This window comes from Zosterops lateralis (genome assembly GCF_965231275.1).
Source record: "Zosterops lateralis genome assembly, chromosome: 7".
Taxonomy (NCBI): Eukaryota; Metazoa; Chordata; class Aves; order Passeriformes; family Zosteropidae; genus Zosterops; species Zosterops lateralis.
Genome location: NC_139767.1, coordinates 31,861,968 through 31,888,569, shown reverse-complemented (window position 1 = coordinate 31,888,569; position 26,602 = coordinate 31,861,968). Strand labels below are relative to the sequence as shown.

Below are 26,602 nucleotides of genomic sequence, written 5' to 3'. Positions count from 1 at the left end.
TAGTCCCCATCAACGTCAGTGTGGTGTGGTGGGCTTTTGGCACCTCCAGAAAAGCCCACACATTTAAGTCACTTCTGATTATCTCCATCTGTGCACATTTATTTCTGTACAAAATTATCTCATCTCTGTTTATAGTTTAAACCTCGAGCTCAGACCTCGGGCTCACACATGGAGACAGGAATACTAACAGCAATTTATAAAAGAGTAGGAGTGAGGTTGGAAATTTTCAGCGCCAGATTATTTTTTCTTTCTCCCTCCCTGCATACTTCTTAATGTGTTAAAGAGAGAGGGAAATAAAAAAAAACAACTTCAGGATTTGGAATGTTATACTTGCTACATTTGGAAATATAAAATCATAGCTGTAACAAGAATTCATGAAAATAAGAAAACTTTGAGATTTGAATACTGGTACTGAAAGTTATCTTTTCAGCTACTCTTTGTGATTTGCCTAGACATGGAAAAAATTAAGAGACCTGCATTTTAAGCTTTACGTATTCCCAATTTTCCTCATAACGAGAAATCAAAGTTTACAGCCCTGCTTTTTATATTGTACCAGTTTAGCACCTGAATTTAAGATATTTTTATAGTAGTGTGTTTTATATATTATGAATATAGATACCTTCATAGTTGATATTACATATTAATAAAAATAATATACAGTACAATATATAGAAAAATTAGACAAATATATCTATCTTTTCTCTTCAGATTCTTCTTCATTCATCATACATATATATATATATGTATATGTGAAGTCATTGTCCAGCACTTGACTTTTGAGAGGGTGGTCAAAATCAGTTTGTGGTATCCAGAAAAAAACTTGATCTGTTCAAGGACTATCTATTCCCACAAAAAGTGTATAAATTTAGTAAACTCTTTCTTGGCGTCATCTTCAGAACATTCACATTAACAGATGGAATAAAAATGTGGCTCACAGGCAGGACAGACTGACCTTCCAGGACAGAACTCATTTAACCCACAGGCAGATGGGAGAGCAGAGTTTAGGAACACTGCACACTTCTGTCTCCAGTTAGTTCAGAAAAAGTTTGTCTGGGTCAGTCACTTAAACCTGAAGACCTAATAGTATTACAACTTCCTCAGGTCCAGCAGAATCTAAATAAATCCAATAAACTCAGATATCACTGGATTTATTTGGTGCCAGGACTTGCGCACCAAAATGCTGGGCCTCCTGCAAGGGAAAGTTTTGCTGTTTCTGGAGTTCACATTGCTAAGAAACATGAACATGAACACAGGACAAGGCTGGTGGAGGCTGTAGAGGCTGCAGCAGGCAGGGGCTGGTGCTGGGCTTCCTTACAACCCATCAGCATTGCACAGCTGATGGCACAGGGACAGTGACAGCCCACAGGGACCCAGCCCAGGCTGTAGTCAAGGTAAGAAGAAGGAAATGAGAAGACAAAACTTTAGAAAGCCTTTTATCCTTTGCAAACTGAAGTAGATTTAGTGAACAGGAGAAGCAGGTGAATGGGTTATCACTGATGGGGTTGTCAAGCACTGGCAGAGGCTGCCCTGGGAAGTGGGGGAGCCACCATTCCTCAGGGATGGGTATGTCACAGGGATATGGCTCTTAGGGACATGGTTTAGAGGTGAACTTGTCAGTTACAAAAAAAATAAACCATCGTGGCTTGCAGCACTTTAAAGAGGGAATAATTTCCATCACTCAGAAATCTATCTAAATGATGTTGCTCAAAGTGAAAGTGCATTCATTTACTGTACAAAGAAAATGAAAACTACTACTACTTTGTTCCTTTTTTCTTTTTCCTTAAGAAGTGAAAGTATCAGATAGTTTCATTTAGGAAAATAAAACATAATATACTGAGTGGTTAACCCACCCACTGAATGCACTTAAGCCTCTTTTTATAAAAGATCATTAACAATGTACCTTTGAAGAAGTAAAAGAAACAGTTTGACCCCAAATCAGCATTTGTCTCTTTACAGTTCTGTTTTCAGCATTGTGCCTGATCTTTCCATCATCCTTAACCCCTCCTGCAGTGCCTGGCAATGACCCATTGTTACAGCCTTGCAAAGTGACTGAGCAACTCTTTCAATTTCTGTTTTGAAATATACGATTGGGAAAAATCCCCCAAACTACTTTCATCTTCTTAAAAAAATAAAAAAATCATTTATTTGGCTGAACATGAACATGGTGTTTCTCAATACAAAAAGTGTCCTTGTTTTCCAACACCTGTTAAGTGGTAGCTTGCATAAAAGCAAGACTACTTTTGACAGTGTAGGATTTCATATCCAGCTTTTAAAATACCAGTTGACCTTCCTCTGCTCCTCCCTAAGTATTTAATTGTCTTAGTCCACTGACACACTGAGCCACCATCATAAATCTCACCCAGTACATATTCAATACATCTACTTTAAAATTTACTATTAAAATATAAGGTGGCCTTTTATCTGTGTTCTGATTTTCTATTTAGATCACATGTTTTTCTCCACTGCTGTGAAGTTTTTATTTAGCTTTGTGAGGGATTAATATTTTTTTAATTAAGTCCATCACACAATTCAAGTAATTCAAATAAATACTATATAATAATATAGTAATATATAATAAATACAATACTACAAATAAATTAAAAGGTTTGTGATAGTGACACAGACATATTTCTGGAATATACAAGAAACACAAAGAGCAAATTTATCTCTAAATATTATTTTAAATCAGCTTTTCTTTTCATGGAGCACCATCAAGAGGAATCTGTCCCTATTTTCTTTACAGAAGAAAACTTTTGCCTTTCTCCCCAATCTGACATTCATAAAAATTAACAATATCCCCCCAGAGCTTCTCTTCTCCAGGTGGGACAGTCCCAGCTCTCTCAGCCTCTCATCCCATGCCAGATGTTGCAGTCCCTTAACTGATAGAACTCCTCCAGTCAGAAGTTAAGTAGGTAAGGCAACTCATTTTGACAGTGTGGAAAACCACTCAAACCTGAGCACTTCAAATCAGACACAGCACACGGACACACACCATGGTGCACATTAACACGAGAATTCTGCAAGTATCCATAAACGTTGTGGCACCAATCCAGTTAATATTCCTGTTAGCATGGCATCATCTGTGAAAAACCAAATACTATCCTTCACATAGATATGGTACTTGAAATACAGGATAACATAAAGTGCTAAGTGTGAGATGACTCAGGGGTTAAGCACAATTTAACAGTTTCAGCTGTGTTGTTAACTGTGAAAGTGTTTTAAAAATCTGCTGTAAGTGAAATATTTTCAACACAGTTGTAAATACCAAAGAACAGCATCAACATAAGTCTGTATGTAACCAAACTCAGAGTCACTAACAACAGCAGCAGTAAAAGTCAACCAAATGAGAACATACACATTGGAGACACAGTCCAAGGTACCAAGCTGGTACACTGTATAGGCTTTTAAAAGACTAAATTAACAAGTTTCATGCTTCAAATATCTATTCCAAGCATCTTACTTGATTTATGCACAGTTGGCTTTTACAAACAACCCATATAGATAAAGAATTTTGGAGCCAATACTATAAATCTTGCACCCATTTACTAGAAAAAGCCATTAAAATCTCACAAAACCTCTTTTTTTCCTCCAAGCAATAAACATTCCTTCATCAACACCATTTCTAACATGCAAGTGAATGTATTTTGGCCTCAAATCTTGGCTGCCTTTATCAGAGTAAATGATACAAGTCTTTAGAAAACGCTTTGAAAGAACTGTATATCCAGTCTGAAAGAAAGGATAGCTATAGACATTCCTCCACTCAACAGCTTTCCATAATTACAGCATTTTATCAATGAAATTTTATGCAGGTTACTATCAAGCCCATTCTGTTTCCCAGACAGTCCCAGCACACATTGCAAAATATCATTGAGCAAGTGCGTGAAAAGCTTCTTCTTTCATCCCAAGTGATTAAAACAAGCTTGGTCGAGTCTCATATTCAAGTCAAGGCAACTCCGGAATACAGTATACCTGATTTCAGGCCCTTTTAAAAGATCCTCCCATTGGTTCTTTTCAGTAGTACCTTCCTCCAGGTACCTTCATCCCCAGAAAAGGATTCTGGTTTGTCTGAGTTGCCTTACGAGTAAGACTTCAAAGTTCTGCTTTAAAATGCCTGTTTACCAAGTATCCATGCACTCTTCAGGAATTTGCTGAAATAGAGTAAAACTTGACTAACACTTCTTAAATCAGCTAGAATTCTCCCCTAGTGTAATGAATGTGCTTATCCCATGCATACACACACACAAATTAAGTCAAAACTATTCCCACAAACAGCCTCCTTTTCATACCTCAAAATCTGAGTTGTGTGATTAAATACAAAGTAAATTAATTACCCAAAGAACTTGAGTATCTAGGCAGTATTTTCTCTTCCATGTGACTGCTGCCAGGTAAGCAAAGAGCAGAAAGCTGAAGCTCTGTATGATTTTTACAATATTCAGATCAGCTTCATACAAATGATGAAGTAAGTTTACCACATCTCTAATATTTCAACTTTTTTAGAATTTAAGAAACACAAGTCAATCAGGTTTTGCAGTTATTTGATATTATTTATTTCTATATTGTGGGAGTAAAAAAAAAAAAAAAGAAACCCACAAATGATAAACAGGAACTGCAGATGAAATAGAAGGGGAAAAGAAGAAAAGGAAGTAAGACATGGACAGTTGTTAAGGCAGCTCTGAAGGGACAAAAGAGGCACATAAAGCCTCAGTGAGACAATGCTCTCCCTTCCCCAACAGCTGTTTAAGAACAGCAGCTGAATTGATTTCTTCCTTCAACACACCCTCAATAACTCTCAAGAGTTTCTGTGGAAGGAAACGCAGGGGAAAAAAAAGCCCTGCAAAGTTCATCTTGTGTGTGGGAGAGCTCCTGGGACGTGGCTGCTGTCTTTCACTGCTAACAGTGCCCCCAGAGCTGCACCTTTCCTGTCTTCAGGAGACAGGAACATGACTGTAACTGGGTTCCTGCATGCAGGGATGTCACATCAGGCACGACATCTCCCACGTCAATGTGACATCCTCCTACTCCTCTCCCTTTCACTTCAGCCCTTTTTCCAACGGGTTAAAGGCCTCACCAAGCCATTAGGGGAATTCTCTGTGCAATGGGAATAGAAGAGGCTTTAGCACACAGAGTGTGCATTGCAAGAGCTCCTTTGAGGCAGAAAAACTTGGGGCATGGGGACCCACAGAAATTTACATCAATAATTTCAGTCAGTCCAATACATGTCCTTTCACTGAAATGGGCAAAGCCTATCAATATTAGCATGCCAAGCCAGCAACAAAACCCACACAGTTTCAGCAATATTGTCAATACAACATGGTATTACTCATACACTTCACACTTATAGTGCAAATTCTCATTTCTCCATCTCAGTTTGGCTTCCTTTCCCATCATAAAGGACATAAAAAAGGAAACAAAACAGCTACAGGAGCTAAAATCCTCCACATAACGTTCCAACATTCAAGCTACAATAGCCACTATTTTTCTGCTTCCTTACATTTTTCACAAAGCTGAATAAAAATTCGCAGAGGTGACCTCATAAATCAGGCTGGTAAAGCATTATGGTCTCAATCTGCAGGAGCAGGTGACAAAATGCTTACCTTCCAAACAGACTCACACAGCAGATGGCAGCCCCTCACTAAGTGTGGAACTGAAGAACAAGGCTCTCTCTGCAATACCTTACAAGCACATGAAAGGTACTGCTAACAAGGAGAAAAACATCTGGAAGAGAGGGTTTATATATGGAACACAGTTGTTGAGTAAGCAAATGGAAGTGTCAATTTGCATTTGTTAAGTTTATCTATGGTCTGGCTGCTTTGCAAACAGCTATAAGGCAAGGAAGAGAAAAATCCAGACTGAAAGGCTCAGTACATTTTTGGGGCAATATGTACGTAATGCTTTCTCATACTTCTTTTAGAGCACGTGCAAAACTAACAGCTTCAATTGAAGATTTTCCTTTTATTTAAATATTAAAGAAAAATAGCATTTTTTAAACTTGTGCACACAGAAAACAATCACGTAGCAGAAAGCTACAGCACAAGACAGTGTGAAATAAGCAATCAATCCATTGCTTTTTCTGTACAATTTCCAGTTGTTATTCTCTAAAGTAAAACAGGAAGAATTTAAGGAGCTGTCTGTTTTCAGATGAAAATCCCATTCCTAAACAGGATTAACTGGTAACCTAAAAATATCAGTCAGTAATCTCCAAAAGTCATAAGCTCATGCACCCCACAAGTCCTATACCAATCACTAACTAAAAGAAATCAGGTCAGAATCCAAATCAGATCACACTAGAGTAGCATCAATCTTCTTATTTCAGAGCTGTCACATTTTAAATCTTTCACACAATTTACACATAAATTATTAAAAACAGAGGAGATCTGCCTCTGAACAGAGACTAACTAAAAGTGACATTCTAGTTTAATGTGACAGTTTAAAAAAATACATATCTTCAGTCACTTAAGACATACATCTCTCAATGCACCCCATCAGGCAAACAAACAAAAGCTATCTGACAGGCTGCTTTAGTTTCCTTAAAATGATCAGGAATCAAGTGACACTTCTTCTGTCACTGCCATGGACCACTTCCCTTGTATGGTCCCATACCTTATTTTCTGTATGTAAAAAATAATCAACAGTATATAATATCTGACAATTTTTGAAATTTATTGATGTAGAGCCACATAATAAAATCACTGTCTCTCCTACAGCCTGGTTTCCTTTTCACAGTGACAAGAGTCTTCTAAGATGCAGACTCCAGGATACATGTAAAGTATTTGAGCATATTACAATAACCTGCATCTGGAAATCATTAGCTGCACTATTAAAGAAGTGGCCACTTCAAATCACATTGTTAAGCTCCACATCTTGACTGACTGCCATTTGAGCAAAACCACAAATAGCCAATGAAAGCATCTCACTGGTAACTGTGTTCCCAGAAGTGGCATCAGTGACTTACTGACAATTATCACAATTTTAATGACTTACTGACAATTATCACAATTTTAATGGCTTTTAACCTTGGTGCAGTTCACTGGCTGACACTGCTACAAAGGAGAGGCAAGGAGTAGCTATAACCAGAAAATAAGTTTCAGCTACAACTTTTAGATAGAGGCTGACTCTTTCCATAATGAGAAGCAGCATGGTACTCAAGTCCTATGACATCTTCAACTCTAAAATTCATGCTTTATCTACAAACTTGTCACCAGAACCAAACCAACTGGGTAGCTAATGACAGCAAGACATTTCAACACTCTTATTTTGACTGATTTTATGGTGACATTTATGAGCTGTAATCAGCTATATGAATCAGTGTCATAAACCCTCATAACACATAACAAACTAGAGGACAAAGTAAGTGCTTTGCCTGCTAATTAAACAATACTTAAAATTCTTGCCATGCAGAATAAACCTCTTATTAAATATCACCATTTTTGACTTCTTATATAACGAGTTTCTGTCTATCCCTGGCTGAGTTACAATGACAATCACAAGTCTACAGTCCAGCAATTCCTTTGGGAAGGGACATTTATGGACTGCAGTTTGGGAAAATATAGAAAATGTCATGAAAAAAAGCCAAACAAAGCTTTCACTCCTCACACATAACCACCAAAAAAATGTCCCAAAACCCTGCATCCTAAAAACACCAAAACAATCCCAAAAATCAAACCATGACCAATGATTTGACCAGTATCTATTGCCTCATCTTTGTAGACAAACCCATCAGAAAATAAAGTAGCGTCAGCATAACCTGGCACATGAACAACGCTCTGTAGACACGGGTGCAATCAGCAAACATTTGTATCACAATATCAGTTATGCAAATGGCACTGAACAAGCAGAGGGTTTGTTTGACTTTGTTCTGCTTTTCTCTCCCTTGGATCAGTTTACTTGCAGTGGACCATCTCTGCTAATTTTAGCTGCAGTTCTCAGTCATTTTCAGCCAAATCCAAATAGTTTCTCAGGAACTCATCCTCACAGGCATGTAACATCACACTGCTTAACTCTGACAAACCAAGTTTGCATATTCATGCTACAGGCAAAGCAGAGAAATCTGAGTTCTCTTCATACCACAATCTAGCAGTGATGCATAAAAAACAATCAGACCCTGCAGTGAAGAAACCTTCACTTCGTGCTCTCTTGTGATAGGATATTACAGCTATGAGGGGATAAAGCAAAACCAGCCAACACAAACTCAGTTTGAATGCAAGAGCCAGTGAAGAGCTGTGGGACCCAACCTACACAGCTTGTCATGGAAAACAGGCGTGAAAGGCCTTTTTCCTGCCAAAGTGGGCTGACAAAAAGGTTTCCCAGGACAGTTAAGTTTTCTTGCTGCCACAGCTGTCAGAGAGCACTCCTCCTTGGCTTGTCACTTGTCTTCAAAGACTAGAAGTTCCACAAAGGAAGGTAAACTTATATCTCTTTTCCTCTCCCCATCTCCCCTGGAGCTACAAATTAATTAAAAAAGCTTAAGCAACTATAAAAGCCATCAACAAGAGGCAGGAAGGAGTACAATTAAATAAACCCAGTAGTACAATTAAATAAACCCAGTAATGTAAAACCCAACCTGCAGGCAGAAAATTGAACACAGTATCCCTGGGTTGATTTCAATAAAAGGAAGGTTGAAAGAGCATTGTGTTACAATCTAAGCCTTAAGAGTAAGTTCCTTTACACTCATATCTACATAATAATTTTCTAATGCAGGAAAGAAAGCAGTTCAAAGCCCCAGCTGAAATATGACTGACACAGTAATCACATAATCTTTGTTCTCTCTTAAAAGCTTGATGGACTTTATTAATGTTTATAATGTTACAAAGCATTAGACCTCCATGAATTGCTTACCTCCTCATTTTGAAATGGGTACCAAGGCTGATGTTTCTTTTCAGGGAAAGAAGAAACTTCTAAAATACCTTGTTCAGCTCAACCCAAAAGGCCTAAGGAGCTCTTCAGTTCCAAAAGTACTGATCCCATGATCCTAGAGCTACTACTTATGGGTTTGTCCTTGAAGGAAGTCCTGCCAGTGACACAGCACCTGAGGGGGGGAACTCTAGAACAACCCTAACATTTCTCAGTTACACCATGTTTGTTATGAACCAAAACATTTTACTATTGCTAATGTCAGCATTATCTTCTGACACAAAACCCACAGAACTTTCTTACTGTAAAGAATTAATTAGCTTTCACCAGCCTAACTTCTTTCTTATCAACAATATTTAAACAAAACCATACTGCTTGTATAAAGTACAGACAGCCTGTAACAAGAGGTCAAATGAATCAACTTATAAAGACCAGTTAATCAAGTGTGTGCCAATATACTGTGGACACCTTATCCTGAAAATGTATTAATGGCTTCATGCCAATCCTACTTCAAAGAAAGCTGCCATGCAACAACTAACAAAGTCCTCCTCCTAATCACAATGAAAATTCCTTTACTGTTGGAAATGTGTATTCAGAATTTAAGGGGGAGAGCAGGCAAGCAAAATCAAAAAAAACTCCAACAAACCCTTACATGACTTTTGTTCTGCCAAGGGCAAAAACATTCTCAAAAGGCATTCTTCAAAGGGCTGAGATGACTCTGAACATTTTAGAGGACAATGTTCTGGGCATACACAGCAAAAATCCACTAAGAACTTGGAAGTCAAAGAGAGCTTCCACAATGATAATAGGTCCTTTGAAAAACAATTATCAGAGCAACTATGGAGGAAAAAGTGCATGCATATAAGCAAATAGAACTGGACAGAAGAAAATAGTTGCCAGAATATCTTTAGATTCTAATTGGGAAATACATTTCCTTCATTTTCCTCATTGCTCTCAAGCTGTTAGTAACCTGTAATGTATTTTGCATCTTTGTAGTATCACTCTTAAATTAACTAGTATTTACCAAATGTTGTAAGTACATATTCTAATATTGGATAACTTATTCCAAAACAAAGCTAGTGGGCAGTGAATATTAGTGGGTAGTTTTGTTATCACTGTAACTAAGATCTGGGAGAAAAAAAAAAAAAAAGCCAAACAAACCCCAGAAGAAAGGCGTTTTGTAACCATAACAAACAATAGTGAGGTTTTGTCTGCATACTTCTTTGAAGGTCATCATAATGGGCCATAACAAAGGAATTGTTATCACCTAGGTTAAAATCTGATGAATTGTAAATAAAGATCACAACTGCTTATATTTGAGCTGAAGTACTTATGCTGGAAAGAAGTATACATCCACCATCTGGTGCGCAGTAATTACAGAAATTAAAACCACATTTCTGTGGCCTGTCTTTAACAATTTTTACTGATACAGTAATACTTGATCTTCTTAGGGAGCCTAATCTAAAGTCATGCTGTTAAATGATCATAAGACTATCCAGTGCATGGCATAAGCAGTTCATTAAGCTGAAATCTTTAAAAACACTTGCTCGCTCCCCAGTACGAACGGAAACAGTTCCCATAGGTTCACGTCACGCCGTTCAATTTAATCCACAGTCAAGGCAAGTTAATTTCACACCTGCTGAGTGATATCGTGATGGATGGCACCACAGCAGGTCATTAATTTTGTTTCCTTTTGATTAATTTCACACCATACACTGGACACAGTCTTTTGAGCTACGATGTCTAAGAGCAGGGCTTAATGCCTGCAAAGGGCTAAATTGGGTTTTGACTGCTTGCCAAAAGGCAAAGACCCCAGATGGGATACAAGTGAAAGGGAGCTTCACTGGCCTTGGCACTGAACTCTGACATCATTACAGGTGTGGCAGAACACACACCAAGAAGCACATTTTAACCATGTTGTTCTTGAGCATAGCCATAAAGCAGAAATTTTGGATATACCTTACTCACAATCAAGGATGGAAAGTTAGTTTTATTTGCCAGAGAAACCCTTCCATCATTTACTTACTGATAATACACCTAACAAGGTATAAAGATTTACAAAGGCTACTATATTTCCTGATTCCAAAGAGGAAAAAAAAAATAAAATCAAGATCACATAGGATGAAAAAAGAGGAAGGAAGAGCTAGCATTCAAAGATGACAACACCAGCCATCCTTGCCACCAGAGCAGAAGGGGAAGCAGTGGGTCATTTTGTCACTCTAGTCAGTGAAGACATCTGGGGCCCTTGGAGGCTTCTGGACCCACAGGAGAGGGTCCAGGCACAGCAGAGGGCTGAGCTGAGCCAGCAGCTCCCAGCAGGAACAGCCAAATTTCCCTGTTCTTATCCTACTGCTCCAAGCCTCTCAGTCTCACACCCCCCTTTGTGCTGTATGTGCCAAATCAACAGATCCCTCGATGAGCTGATTGAGATCATGAAAACAAAAGAAGCCTTTTTTCACATTAGCTTTCTGCTTGTTTCACAAACCAAGCTGTCTAACAGATAGGTCAGGTGCATATCAGAGCTGGTGAAAATGAAAAGGAGAAATTGTATCTTTTTGGTAGCAAAGAAATGTTTAGCTTAGCCCTTCTCCCACTTTTAAGGAGTGATTCAAAGCAGCAGCCCCAAAAGCCTCATCCTCTCTATTTTCTGTGGAAGGACCTGAGCTCCCTAAACTCAAATTAGGATGTGCTTCCATCCCTTGTTTTCTCTTTCTCTGTGCCCAATATTCTACAACACAACAAATATCAGTGAATCGTTATTGCTTATCACTCATTCAAAGCTTTTGCTCTTTTGTTCTTCAAAATAACGTTTCACAACATAGTATGAGCAAATTTTTAGTCTCTTTCTGATCATGAAGAGTAATTTAGAAAACACAGAAATGCTCACGCTTAGCAGCAGCCATTTTTGGAAACTATTGCAGTGAAGTCAAAACAGTGGAGAGAGTGACAGGGAGGATGGTTTTGTGATTTGACAAATGGAAATGACACGGCACACGTGATCCAGTATGCATGGCTTAAATCTCTCTGTGTGACAGGCTTAAGTGAGGAAGACACGAGCTACTCTGAATCCATCTGTGCCAGCAGACTTCTCCTCCTCCAACCAGAAGTCATTGCCCCCTCACATCTGCCCGTGGAATTAACCTCAGTGTCCCCTAGACATTCTGCAAACTAAGGAGGGCAATAGTCAATTTGCTATTTCAGCTACAAATCTGGTCTTGCTAGTTTGGTTGGCATAGTTCAGGCTGTGTAGACTGGCCCTTCCATTAAGATTGCAGGAATCTCTCCTACAATCATCCTGCTGTTCTCTTCTGGTTCAGCACACTGACTGACACCATGACTTACTGTCAAGTACTTGATCAAAGGCTCCGCACAAAGCTTGAAAAGGTGCTGATTTGATGTGTTATAATGGTTACCTGTTTATTTGCCAACATGTAATTATCAGCATGGACTGAAAAATTTTACTGTCAACTCCTATAAAGAATCTAAACACAGGATGAACAAGAAGCTGGATTAATAGAACTTAGCTACTGAATGAAAATTCAGAGTAAATTATCTCAATCATCAGAAGCTGTGAGCTGGATTTTGTGGACATAACTCCCATTGCTGGCAACCAATGATGACAATTTTGACAGTCAGGAGTAACAAAGGAAGAGCTACAGCTTCAACCAGATTTGCAGCAGTTGTTGTTCTTGCTCATCATCACCATCACATGATTCACATTATGAATGGCAAAGTGAACATTTCAGTCCTTTCCCCAGTTACCCAAAACACAGTATAAAAAAGTTTGTGAGAGAACAAGTTTTTGATGTTTACATTCTTGGACGTCTAGAGAACACCTGGGTGTACTTCCCTCTGTATGTCTCAGTTCTAAGGGGCTGCTGAAGAAGCCATTCACTTTCTATCCAAGATCTCTTCATAGCTGAAAAAAAACAAACAACAAAACCTTCCCCACCCCATTCAAAACAAAAAAAAACAAAAAAAAACAACCGCAACAACCCAAACCAAAACAACCCCCAAAACCCCCAAACTGAACACAAACCAAAATGCTTAGCTAAGACACCCAGGTCACACTTCTCAAACAACCAAATTCTTATCCTCCCCTGAAAGTGGTGGTACTTTCAAAAAACAGAAACTTAACCTGCCTGTATATAATTTGAAATTAGGAAACAAGAGAAGCCCAGCTCTCAATCCAGGTCTTAAATTGTTGGGTTTTTTTTTCCATCTCACACAAACAATAAATAATTAAGGTGAAATTTCCCATAAGTGCACAGATTAATGCATGCCAAATCTCTTTAATTATTGCAGCAATTTGTGAACTAAAAGCTAAGTACAATAAAGAATAAATTTGAAACTGCTATATGTTTGCACATATTCATTATGCACATCACCATATGTCAGGCAGAGTCTCTGAAGGTGAATCTCTAACAAGTGATTACCACTCAAGCAACATGATGGAGAGTAAAGTAGACAAGTAATATTTTTAGCTTCATCCTATCTTTGTCCCTAGAGGAAAGCATTCCCTCTACTGTGGGAAGGGGAGGGGAGGGAAAAAAAAAAAGCCTAGAAAATTAAAACATGTTTTTCCCCAGCACTAATGACCCATTTTAAACTGTCTTATATAACTCAAAAATGAGATTATATTTGTGTTGTCATGGATTTAATCTTACATTTTTCAGTTTGAATCATATCAGAAGGTTATTTACCTCACCTGCCTACCACAGTTTTCTGAACTTTCTCAGCTTGAGAAATTCAGTCCTCTGTAGCTTTTCAAATCGATTAAATTTTAAAAAAAAGGGGCAAGTCTGGTGAGGTAATTTTGCACTTGTCTGAACTGTACAAGGTTTACACAATCTGAAGCTCTGTAATTATGTTAAATACCTTCTACCTTCTTCTTAAATTTTCCCCAGTCCTGGAATTCCCCCACGTGTGCTCTCCGGCGCGTTCTCAAGCATGCACGTTGAGCTTTTCCCCCTGCAGTGCTGGGAACACAAGCCAGTTCTTAGAACACACGGTTTAAACTGAAGTACTGTCATTAAATGAAAAGCTTTTCCAAAAACAAGCAGAAATGGGTCCACTTTGGTAACTGTTCTCTAAAAAGGTCACATAAAACTTTGTATTCACAAATCTCTTTGCCACTCATAGTTGTATTAGATGGAAGAGACAAAAAAATGTTCCTTCTAGCAGAAAGTCTTGCTGTGTACCAACTAAAAGCTCCTTTACACATTAGATGGGCATTAATACAAATTGAAAACACTTCCTATATACAAGAAAATACCCACATATTTGTCAAACATTACCTGAAGAACAGGGATAAGACCTACAACACAGTTAAGTCAGACTTCCACAGTCCACTCAGAAACATTAGGTTACTATTTAGGTTAGCTCTCCTGTGTTTCAACAGTACAAACACATTATAAACAATATAATGTAAACACCAAGGCTTTCTTCCTCAAACATTAAAAAAAAAACAAACCCTCTAAAAAGATCTCCTAAATAGTCTCCCAAATCCAAATGGTTTCCAGAATCAGAAAGGAAATTCAATAGGCAATATTGTCCATCTCTAGAATGGTGACAGTGAAAAGCTCTGCATTTTGATCTAACAAGGTTCTTCCTGAAGCCACATTTATATTAGTCAGGTAAATGTACGAGACATAAAATAAACCCACAGACAAGAATACTCAACTATAAATATTTACCAAAACCCCTCTACTTTCAGACAATCCATTTGAAAATTATTACAATCCAGCAGTTAATGTAAATGCACAAAGCTGCCAAAAAGATCACTAACAGCTCTGAGCAGAATGTAAATGATCTTGAAACAGTACTCTAGTACAAGCAGAGAGGAAAACAGAGACCACTTTACTGACACTACCACAGATGAATGGATTTCTTTACTGTTTAGTCAAACCTAATGAAGAGAAAAAGATAGGCAGAGACAGAGGAATAGGTTTTCTAATATTGTGAAAATACTCATTCCTTTCAACTGACAGGGGAAATGTGCTGGCAAACACATCTTAAAAGTTGATACAAAAAGCCTTTGTCTTTTAAACTCTGTATCACTGGGCTACATTGATTTATCTTTGTAACAGCGAGGATTTGACAGATAACCTCCAAATAACTATTTAAGGCATTATCTTGGCACATTTCAACATCCTGAGCAGTCCATTTGCTGTGTGAGCTACAACCATGAAGGTCCAACACAGCTCATGACATCCTACCTCACCTTACACCTGTGTTCCACTGCCTGAAGTGGGGAAACGTGAACTTGAGCCACGTGCACACAGAAGACATCAGTGGCTCTGACTGCAGGGGGGACACCAAAACACAAGAGCCCCCACTTCAACAGTGGCTAAAAGTGCTCAAGGCCAGGCTGGATGGGGCTCTGAGCAACCTGGGGGAGTGGAAGGTGTCCCTGCCCATGGCAGGAATGAGATGAGCCTTAAGATCCCTTCCAACCCAAACCATTCTGTGACTTTATGATTAATTATATTATTATTAGGCCAGGTCTTAAAGAGAATAGTTCAAGCTACTAGCCTGACAAAAGGAAGAATCAATTTTTTCAATAACATTTTCCTCTGTATTTCAGAGGAATATGATATTTCTTTCTGCAGCTTTTATCACTTAATAGTTTCCAACTTAGGCTGTTATTTTAAAAATGAGAAAAGTCATATCCTACAGTTTGACTCAACATATGACTTGAGCATCAGGACTGAAAGCAGTCACTTAATTAAGAAGTGACAATAGTTAGCATGGATTTATGGGACATTTTTGAATTTTAAAAGTTGTCTAAATTAAGATTTATTTGCTGCCTTGCTCTACTCAGCTTTCCTACATTCTAAGAGACCATATAAAGTATCAAACTTACATTTTCTCCATAATATTTTCATTTGTTTATCCTGACTAGCTTTTTTTGAGAGGCACAATGATAGCCTTAGATGAGATTCCTACACAAACATTTAGAATAATCAAGCCAAATATGTTATTCCACTAATATATTGACTATATTAGCAAAATCACAGAAGATAATTCTGGTGCAAATAATCCCAAGGGAAAAAAAAACCCTGTAAACCAGGACAAATTATTGGACATTCATGGAGTAGCCAGTTTTTCAATGTGCTACCTTCATTTTCTGTGAATCCAAAGCTTGCACAACATGCACGGTGAGTCAGACCTTCAGTAAAAACACCCTCAATCATTACAGACATCCTGAGGTCACTTGAAAAAGCCTCATCAGAAAAAAACCCAAAAAACCATAAACAACCCACAAGAAAGGAGATCTGTGTATAGAAGAGGTATTGTTCTGACAAAAAAAAAAAAAAAAAAAAAAAAAAAAAAAAAAAAAAAAAAAAAAAAATGCAAGAAGACTTGGCCTTCTGAAGGCTTGAAATCAATGCTTGAAATCATCTGTTTTTATAAATAGGTAATAAGAAACCCAGCAGAAAGGTACAAGATGAACTAGAAACTTTTATTAACTGATTATAATGAAGAATCAGCACAACTGCACACACACCATTCAGAGACTTCATCAACTCTGACTCAATTGTACAGAAAAAAAAATAAAATTCATCCAGGTTAGTCCAGTGGCTGGAGCAGGATGAGTGGGTCCTCTTTTAGTCAATTCAAGAAGTCAAGGAGTTTAGCAAGTAAGGACATTCCTAACTGGTTTAATAAAACAACTAGTTTATAGAAACTGAAAAAGAATTTCAGAAGAACACTTTGTGGGATGGGAAGGAATGCATGAGGTAAAGTTTATGTGTAATGGGTCTCAAAAAGTTTCAAGTCACATGGTGAAATTGCATCCTTGAAGATGAAAAGTTTGGAGTAAAACAGCAAAAGCCATTCAGAAGTTTGCATTAAGATAGAAATCGTGCTGGTTTTACAAGCACAGCAAAGGACACAGAAAGCCCTCCTCACACATAACTGAAATCCCACAACACCAAACCCAAATTATGCATACTTAGATTTAGAGCTTCCCATGACATCCTGAATAAATTTTAATAAAGGAAATAAAGACCTGAGCACCAGAGTAAACTGGACAATGGTCAGCACTGCACTGAGGCACACACACATCACAAGTGGGAATATATTAGCAAAAGAAAAAGAAGAATGAAAATAACATTTGACAGATTTCTTTCTCTGTTTGTCAAATGCAAGGATGACAGAGATGGTCAGTACAAAATAAAAATAATGAGAAGGTTTTAATTCTGCATTTTTGTGGCCTGGACAAACATCTTTATCCTGAGCAATGGGCTTGATCCCCATAGTACAGGCAAGGTAGACACTGTAAGGTTCCTACGGTAATTTCTGCCAAACTATAAAGCTGCATCAGCAGCCTTTTTAATTAAATGTCAAATTTTAGTTAAAGAATAAGGTGGGTGGCATACTTAAAAATATTCTGTAGCTTGTTAAAAGGGCAAGAGTACACCTTCCTTTAAAAACTCTTTTCATAATGCACACCGAAAACTGATAGCGTGAATTCTGGGTTGTACATCAGGAATTTATACAGTGATGGGGCTTTTTTTGTTTGTTTTTAAATTTGGATAAGCAAACATAAAAATGTATATTGATAGTAGGCAATGGAGTTCAAGTTTGCCATATCCACCATGAAAAATACTCAAAGGTAGAACAGACTTCAGGTACAAACAGTCTGAACAGAGCCCAAGAAAATTCTGACAAACAAGAGTACTAATGGTGGATGGGGAAAAAAATCCATTCTTTAAGTATAATGGGATAAAGAAAACTTGCACTTCAAATGTAGGGAAAAAAGAACACCTGCTTCTTAACATTTTTTTAAACCCCAAATAATGAGAACACAGATTCTTCAGATCTCTCTCTAACCCCCTTCTTAAGTCAAAAAAATGCAAAATTGATGTAGACCAATTTTCCACATGTAGTTAAACAATACCATTTTTCAAGTACGGGTTTTTAAAGATCAAACTTTTTCCCACATATAAGGCTCACAGTTTTCTTTGCTCTAGAAGTGGCCACGTGCATGCCAATACCTCAGTGTGCAAGAAAGTGTTTTAAGGCATGTTTTAAGTAACTCAGCAGTGGCATTCTGTGACATTACACAGTGCAAAAGCTATGCAACTGTGCATATGGAAACTACGATGCCAGGAAATGAATCAAGGTACAAGGACTTTAATAGAAGCTGAACAGAAGCTAAACCTGTTACAAGCTTTTGCTCTGTATCAGCCAGTACAGCCCTCAAAGGAAAGTTTAAGTGTACACTTGGGCCTCATTGTGCTGGTTTCAGGGTACAGAGACAGAGGTTTAAGTAGCATCAACTCAAAAAGAGCTTAAGTGAACTGCAATGTGCCTTTTACAGCGGCACAAAACTTCACCCACTGCAGTTAAACTCTCCTTACATCACTGCAAAGATCCAGTCCTTTCACCACAGACCTGTGGCCACACTAAATCCCTGCTGGTAACAAATCACCAGTGCTGTAACAACTGCTCCTTTACCACACACCTTCAGGAGCCAGATTGGATCAACTACTGGACAGGAATTCCAAACTTACAGTGGAAAAGTACTATTTCCACAGAACTTCATCTCTGACGCAAGTATGGAGAAATTTGTAATGGAAACTAAGCCTTTGAGCATCTTTCAGCCTGAAGTTCCTCCTTGCTCCTTCAAATATTCTGTAATTTACCTTGGGGAGAACTTTGCCATGATAGATCAGGTGAAAGTTACTGTAACCTTTTCCTCAAAGGCACCATAAATCATCCCATTAAATTATCAATCCAGAACCCAAGGGGAGTCACTTCAGACAAAGAATTCACAAAGATTCACATCTGGGACCAAAACCTGATATCAATAAGCTGCCTGAGCGGCCTGAAACCACCAGGATGTAGATTGAGTAACAGGTCAAATCACTTTCTGAAACCAAACACTCCTGCAACTTGGTTTCATTCTTCACATCATTAATACAACCAGAAGTTTTTATTTTACTGATTGTTCAATTTCTTGAACTGAGGAAAGCTGAGCTACTGAAAAAACTCAGGGAAAATATTCCAACAAGAACTACACTTTGTCTATAAGGAGCACAGTTTATCTTTGTCTTTCAAGAGCAGTCAAGCTATCAAAAGAAAGAAAAAATATTTTTACTATTATTGTTGATTTATAAACATACTCTATTCATATTTAAGAACGTGTCTATTTAAAATAACAAGCTAATGTTTTATTTTAAGTTATAACCATAACCATATTTTAAAAAGAACCATAAAATATGGCAACTTGATTACAAGCTCTTAAAATTAGACTAAATATTCAAAACTGGTTAATTTAATCTGTAGTAAAATAGCTGTTAGCTTTAGCAGAAAAGCCACTGGAAGCATTCCTCTCCTGCATGCTTTGTTGCAGTCTGGTAAAAGAAAAGTAGCTGCATAACACAGAGAGACGTGAAGTGTAAACAGAATGATACTGCATTTCACCAGGTTCTTGGAGGATCAATAATCCTGATGGAGAAACTGCATTTCACAGAAAGAAATACATGGAAGCAAACTGCTCCTTTTTACAAGATCTTAGAAAACCAAAACAGTGTGCTAAGGGATTGACTGGAACAGGGCATCTTTAACAATGTGGTCAAATATCCTGTGAAACCTAGGCTGAAGTCCGAGTGGCAAAGATTGAGAAATCTTTCTTTACTGCTCTACAGTGTGTTCCACACCCTTTCTTCCTACACTGTCAGATCAAACCTGTACAGGGAGAAGCAAACTCTAAGAAAAAGGAAATGAACTGGAATGCCTGACACAGAGGTGTAGGGTGTAGTGGTGCAGCATGAAACTTTCTTGAGCAACTTAGAGCTGGTATTTTCGCTCTTTTAAATCTATGATATAGAAAATTAAGTCATTGCACAAACTGTACTTGTACTGGGCTTATCAAAAAAGACTCATAGAAATTATTTAAGAAGCAATTACATAAGCTTGTTAGAAGGTAGTTTATCTGTTCAAGGATTTTTATCATCAATACTATACCAATTTTCAAATGTACTGAATGAAGGAGTTAAGCATATATTTAACTCATGTACACTATGCAGACAAGGCTTATGTGTCTCATGAAATGTTTCAGATAGTACATCTTCAATCAAAATACATGTTATGCTTCATTTTACAAAAAAGAAGGTCAAAATAGAAGAGAAAATACAAGTTTAGTTATATGAGTCCTTAAATATTTGAAATTGTCTTCCAGCTACATATATATCCCATGTATTCTGCAGAGTTCAAAAACTGCATTGAAGCTGCATTGAACAGTAACAGTTCTCTGCAGAAAAGGATCAAACAGAGAGAAAGGGTGAGAACAGGGAAAAAAAAAAAAAAAAAAAGGAGAGGTGAGGGATAAGATGATAAGACACAGCATTTCAAACTCAGGATAACTACTGCCCAAGGGAATATATGCCAATACAGAAGATTCTTATTAGCAAAACAGTAAAAATGTTTCAATCCACTCTGGTCACATATTTTGTAGACAAAAGGACTATGACACAATGTGTCAGAATCCAGGTGTTCAGTATCTTTCAAAGGTCAAAACACCATCCAGTTCACACAACATAATCTTGGGCAAGAATGGTAATTAACTGCAGTTTGTACCTTTTAAGAAAACATGGAATCATAAAATCTCTTAGTTGGAAAAAGTACTTGAGATTATCAAGTCCAAGGTATTTAAAATACCTCCAGGGATGCTGACTCAGCCCTGGGCAGCCTGCTCCAAAGCCTTACAACCCTTTTGGTGAAGGAGTTTTACCTAACATGCAATCTATTATTTACCTAGCATGCAACCTATTACTTGATTAGTAGCTTGATTAGTCTGAGATTACTTGATTAGTCTGAGAATGCATTGCTAGGACCTCAACACAGGTTAAATAAAAACCTGAACCAGCCATGGTGCATGTAGGAAGGGAGGAATACAACCCTAACAGGCAATGGGAAACAAGCAGCAATAACTTCGTTACCCAACTCTAAACAGAGTAAAAGAAAAAAAAGCTTTTAGTTTTAAAACTCTTCTAGGGAAACATAACCACAAGGAATACATTTTATGTCAAAGATTATATACAAAGAAATGTAACAAACCACATGACTCACCAGCAACAACCAATAAAAGTAAAATCAAGTTCGGCCTGCTATTGTAATCTAGGGAAATCCTTTTGTCTAAAGGACAAGGTCAAAAGAGGTGGTTGATCACTTTCAAAGATTACAGGATTTTATCAGGCTATAAAATCAGTAAGACAAATGTCAGCAGGTTAGACTAATATTCAAGGTTAAACAGTTTGGAATGCCTGTGGGATATATGAAAAAATACAGTTAGCTAAGAGGAATAAGAGGTCCTTGTGAGACTCAAAAGGCCAGGATCACAAGATTCTTAACTCATACAAACCATAAATAATAAATCAAATGAATCACAGCATTGACTTAAGCTTTCCTCATGAAAAAGACCTTGCTATTTACAGTACTGTAAGAGGGAATCCCTGTCCCCCAAAGTATTTCCTCTTTGTAGTTTCACTGCAGTGTCTCCCTAGTACACAAGCTGCCACACAGGTATAAAATCTCTTTAGCAGAAGTTTCTTTTAGAAATAGCTGCATCATGGCCTGAGTGCATGCACAGACCTTGGGCTTGAAGGATTAACCTGATTAAAGCAGACAAGACTTCTCCTTGTGGGAAGGTAAGAACAAAACCCCACAATTCATCTCGAGACAGCAGAACTATTCCAGCTTGAGTAAAAGAATAAGGCTATCCACTCTGATAAAAGTCTGCATTGCCACAGAAAGGCACTGCCTCACATCTGGAGGCTGTGTCAGCAGTTGTGTCAATTCTTCATCATTATGGTGGCTCCTCCTCAAATGACATCCACTTTAGGAAGCTTCTGTCATTATGCAAACCTCTCCACTGAAGTAGCCTAAACGAGTTTGTACTAAACTCTACTCACCCTCTCTTGGTAGCCATAAATTACAGTAACTTATCAACTCACAGGAACAAGCAAGAAATAGTAAAAAGCAAAATAGGGTCAAAAGCAATGGGAATCAAGCCACTACTAAAACATGATCTGAGTGAGATTTATACCTCAGGGAAATTATACTTCATTACATTATAGGTCTCGGCTCTTCAAGAAATGAATGTCTAATAGATAAGGAAGCCTTCAAAACTTCATTATTCTATGCCAATAGTAGGAGTCTTATAGAGGAAAACAAGAGGGTTTTGAGTGTGCTGGCATACAGAAGTTTGCAAATACAAAATTCCACTTTTTCTTCTGAAGTACGGAAGAACAAAAAATTAATTAAGTTTTGGTGCTCTGGGTTTTTTTAAGTTCATGCGTGTATGTGGTATACAAAATACAGAGATGCACAAATATTAACTTGGCAAAAGTAGAAAGGAATAAAGAATGACCTTATTTCACTCCAAACACTTTAGAGTCTTTTTGAAATTGAAGATGCAGTAATAGCAAAACTGCTTGATTCCTGAAAGAGTTTCCACTCATCAGATTCCCAGCTGATTAGCACTGTGCAGCATGTTCATTTCCTCAGCAGATGCTTCCGATGTTTTTCACCAAGAATTGCTGCTGGAGTTCCTGGTTCCAAAACAGGCTAAGCACGAGAGGTCTGCAGACACTTTAGGAATGATGTGATATAAGTGAAAATACTATCAGAACCTGGCACTTTGATGTTCATCAGTGTATTTCTTTCCACCATCTACTTAAGTGACTGAGCAGACACTCAGTCGGACAATCTGTTGGCAAATAACCATCATGCTTGCCACTTGGGACTGCTCTTCCTAACAAAAACCCTAAACTAATTCTCCCGTTCTCTCATAAAACAACGAGTCTCCTTTAGATCTCAGTCTTCTCACAACATGAACATTGCATTCACACAAGCCTACAAAACACCCACCACATAGTTAATAATACCTGCTAGGGGCAGTTAATGCCAATGACTCCTGAAGATCTATTAAGATTTTGGAGCCAAGATGAGGAATGAAACTGCAGGCTAACCAATTTTACTCAACAGAAACAAAAGCACAGTGAACCTGTTAGATGATGGCAGCACATAATGACAAAAACATAACCCAGCAAATGAAATAAAAAAAATAATGATTTCAAACTTGAAGGGAAAGGAGTGGTGCTAAGAAAATTCCATGCATTATCTGATGCATAGAAATTAACAATACAAAGCTTTCTCTTTCTTCTTTATACAAGGGAACAGAAGGGAATCTGGTTGGAGGGAGATGACTTAGAACTGGAGAGCAATTGTCTTTATTCTAAGTCATTTTAAGAAATCAGAATGCTTCATTATTTTGCCATATTCCATTTCATGAAGCAGATTAAGGATTTTACATGATTTGCACCCGGTGTTGCTGGCTGCTTCCCAAGTTTCAGGCAGTCTAGTTTGGGGAGCTTAGACAACCTGATCTTCTTATATTCAGCATTCAGACACTTTGTCTTTCAGCATCTTTTCAGCCCAGGCTGTATAAGCTGCCTTCCTCCGGGACAGCAAGATGGATTTATCACCCAGAAAAGAGGAAGCATATGTTCTTATTTAATCCTTATTCTGTTCATACAAAATAAATCCATATTCTACATGAGAGCAACAGAAAACAGTCGGCGTATGTTAAATCATGAAGAAAAGACCTTTCTTTCAGTAAACATACTGCTCCACGGGCCATTCTAAGAGTAAAGTCCTCCCTACATCTCAGACAGGGAAAGAACAGAAAGCAGAAGTGAAAGTATGCCCCAAAAAAAAAAAAAAAAAAAAAAAAAAAAAAAAAAAAAAAAAAAAGGTGAAAGGCTTTTCCCCTAATATTAGGCTTGCTACAACCAGCAATAATTATGTGAACCATGGGTGCTGCAGTAAGCAGAGTTTCTCATGAAGTACAGTCAGAGTCATTACACAGAGATCAAGAAAGAAAAAAGTAAATCACCCATTCAGACTAAATTGAACTTTGTGTCCCCAGGCAAAACTGTTTCCATAGTATAGAAACCAAGAACTAACCGGTTCCTCTTTTTTTGAAAGCCTTTTATGAAATGGCAAAATCATTCTGAAAGAACTGAGATCAGCTCATTGATTTGGGAGCAAAGACCTACCGCCAGCCTGGAAACAACTTTAAACACTGTCCTCCTGAGGACAGAGATTATTAGCAGATGAGTACCAGCAACTCCCTCCACCCTACTGGCATTTTTACACACAAAGCTGTTTGCTGAGATAAAGCACTTGCACAGCACTCAGTCAAAATTCATTCCTGTATTTAGGATTATGAGTCATGCTTTTGAAAAAGCCATCATACTATTTCATGGGGACAAGGCGACAGAGCTTTTTGGACAAATAAGACGGTATAATAACATGAATCTCAGGAGTGAGCCTTCATTTAAAGTGTTCTATTCTTGCTGCAGTTATCAAGAGAGATTGATGTAACAAGACCTAGTGCAAGAATCGAGAATTCATTTCAGGTTTGCTGACCCCAATGCCAGGAGGAAAAATATGCTCTGAAAAGATGAGACTGACACTGTACCATATCTGGAAAAGATGGAACCTACACACTCTTGACAGTGGGGAAAGCCTCTACCAAGATTTACTTCCTCAAAACCGAGTGACATTTATTTTCCCCCCAAATATGCTAAAAAGTAACTTTGCATCAAACAGCTGCTGAAACTCCGGAAAAAACAATACAACACTTGTTCAGAGCAGGTCCGCGCACCTCTGCAATCACATCGGGTCACTCAGTGCCTTGGACAGAAATCCCGGCTTATCAAAACACAAGGTGATTGTTGACATGCAAGAAATACCGAAGCTGGCAATTAAAAGGCACTGTGGGTTTTTTTCCAATCCAAATCTCAATGCACCTCTGGCACAAAAAAAAAACAAAAAAAAAAAAAACAAACAAACAAAAAAAAAACCCAAACAAACAAAAAAACACACAACCCCACAAAAAAACCCCAAACAAAACAAAAACAAACAAACAAAATACAAAAAAAAAAAAAAGGAAAAAAAAAAAAAGGAAAAAAAAAAAAAGAAAAAAAAAGAAAGAAAGTAGTAGATATGGCAGCCCAAGGCACATTTGGCACCGAGATGACAGCTTTCAGGAACCCTTCTCCCAAATTCACTTCCTAGAGGTTTCCGAAGCATTGGAGAGGGAACAAAACCAGCAAACCGGGTGGAACCGAGCGCTTGTAAATGGCATCGTTAAGGGGGGAGATTTCAACAGACTCTGGCCCAGGGTTCCCCCTCCCACCCGCGGCACGGCCACCCGCGCCCGGCGGATCCTCCTTTCCCTCCCCGCTCCGCTCCGAGCGCCCCCCGCCCGCCGCCCCCGCCCGGCCCGGGGCCCCGCCGCTCCCCCGCCGCCGAAGGTCGTTCCGCAAGGTGACGGGGGCGCCCGGGCCGCGGCCAGGACGGGCCCCGCCGCTCCGGGGCGGCCGCTCGGCGTTCCCCCCCATCTCCGCATCCCTCCCGCTCCGCGCCCACCGCCGCGATGCCACCGGAGCGGAGGGGGGGGGGGGGTGTTGTCGGGCGGCCCCCTCTACCCGCGCTCGGCTGCGGCGACCCCCGCAGCGGGGCCGGGTTTGGCGCGGCGGGGGAGCCCCGCAGCCCGGTGCCGGCTCACCTGTCCGGGCGGCGCGCAGGTCCCCGCGCCGGGCGGAGCGCGGAGCAGCGCCCATGGCCGAGCGCGGGCGGAGGCGCGGCCGCGCCGCCGGGGGACGGGCCAGGCGGGGGCGGGCGGGCGGGCGGCGCCGGGGAGCGTCTGCAAAGTGCCGGCTGCGCACGGGGGCGCAGCGCAGAGCGGGGCGGGCGGGCTGAGGGAGGAGAGAGGAGGGCGGGGCGGGGGAGCGCGCGCGGCCGGAAGCGCCTGTGACAGGGCGAGGCAGAGCGAGGGAGTGTGTGCAAAGTGCGCGCCCGGGCCAGGAGCGCGCAGGGGCGGCTGTGAGGGGGAACCGCCCGGGCGGGGCCGCGGGTGTGGGTGCAGGCCCCAGGCCGCGGGTATGGCTGTGGGCACGGGCAGCGGGCACGGGCACCGAGCACGGTTATGGGCACCGCCGCCGCCCGCCGTGGTGAGTGTGCAGAGGTGGCTCCCGGCCTCTGCCTCCCCGGGCTCGCCGCCCTCCCGTGAGAGTCTCCCTCAGGCCGGCCCGGAGCCGCCGCCGGCAGCAGTGCGGCCTGGCCCGCCCTGAGCGCGCCCTTTTCACCAGCCAACACGGCTCCTAAGCATTAGAAACGTGTATCACTGTCTGTCCAGCTGTCCAGCTGCCTTTCAGATACTCTGTACACGCCACCAGAAGTTCGCTCCCGAGAGCCATTATCGCAGAGGAAGGCGGTGTGGTTTTGCGGTGAGGAGATGACGGTGTTGTGGAGCGGCGAGACGGCTCCCGTTGAGCTCCGCTTTGGAACGGTCTGTTTCCATCAGCCTGCGCCACAGCTCGTAGAGGCCGGGTGACATCTCGTGGCCAATCCTGCTCCTCTGGATGGATACAGCCTTCTTTCATAAGGGCAGCATCAAAGTAAAGAACTGTTTCTGGTTGCCTCCACATAATATAAATGAAAGAGACATAGCTAAAAGCTGTGGGTTATAATAAGATGCAGAACTCTGATCGATATCTGTTGCAATATTCATCACATGCTTTGAATCATCAGGAAATGGTTACAAAATACTTTAAAAAAAAAAAAAAAAGTAAATGGCAGTGGTTTTGGCAACAATTGACAAAAATCCCTGCTGGTATTTGTTGCCATTCCTCTGAGATTTCTCCACACAGAACAGAAAATGATGATGCTA

The 26,602-nt window shown here is 39.7% G+C and overlaps 1 protein-coding gene across 3 annotated transcripts in view; it reads right to left on the bottom strand.

The window, feature by feature from the left end:
• MGAT5 (alpha-1,6-mannosylglycoprotein 6-beta-N-acetylglucosaminyltransferase) overlaps positions 1–25,511 on the bottom strand; it is a 114,817-nt gene extending 89,306 nt beyond the window's left edge. The window contains exon 1 of one of the 3 annotated variants that reach the window (XM_083865256.1): positions 25,439–25,511. The gene's annotated coding sequence lies outside the window, so the exon portion shown is untranslated. Of the gene's footprint in view, positions 1–3,969; positions 4,029–13,728; positions 13,772–25,438 lie in introns of those variants that run through there. The other 2 variants (XM_083865255.1, XM_083865257.1) reach the window with 2 other exon arrangements.
• Positions 25,512–26,602: the final 1,091 nt, after the last annotated feature.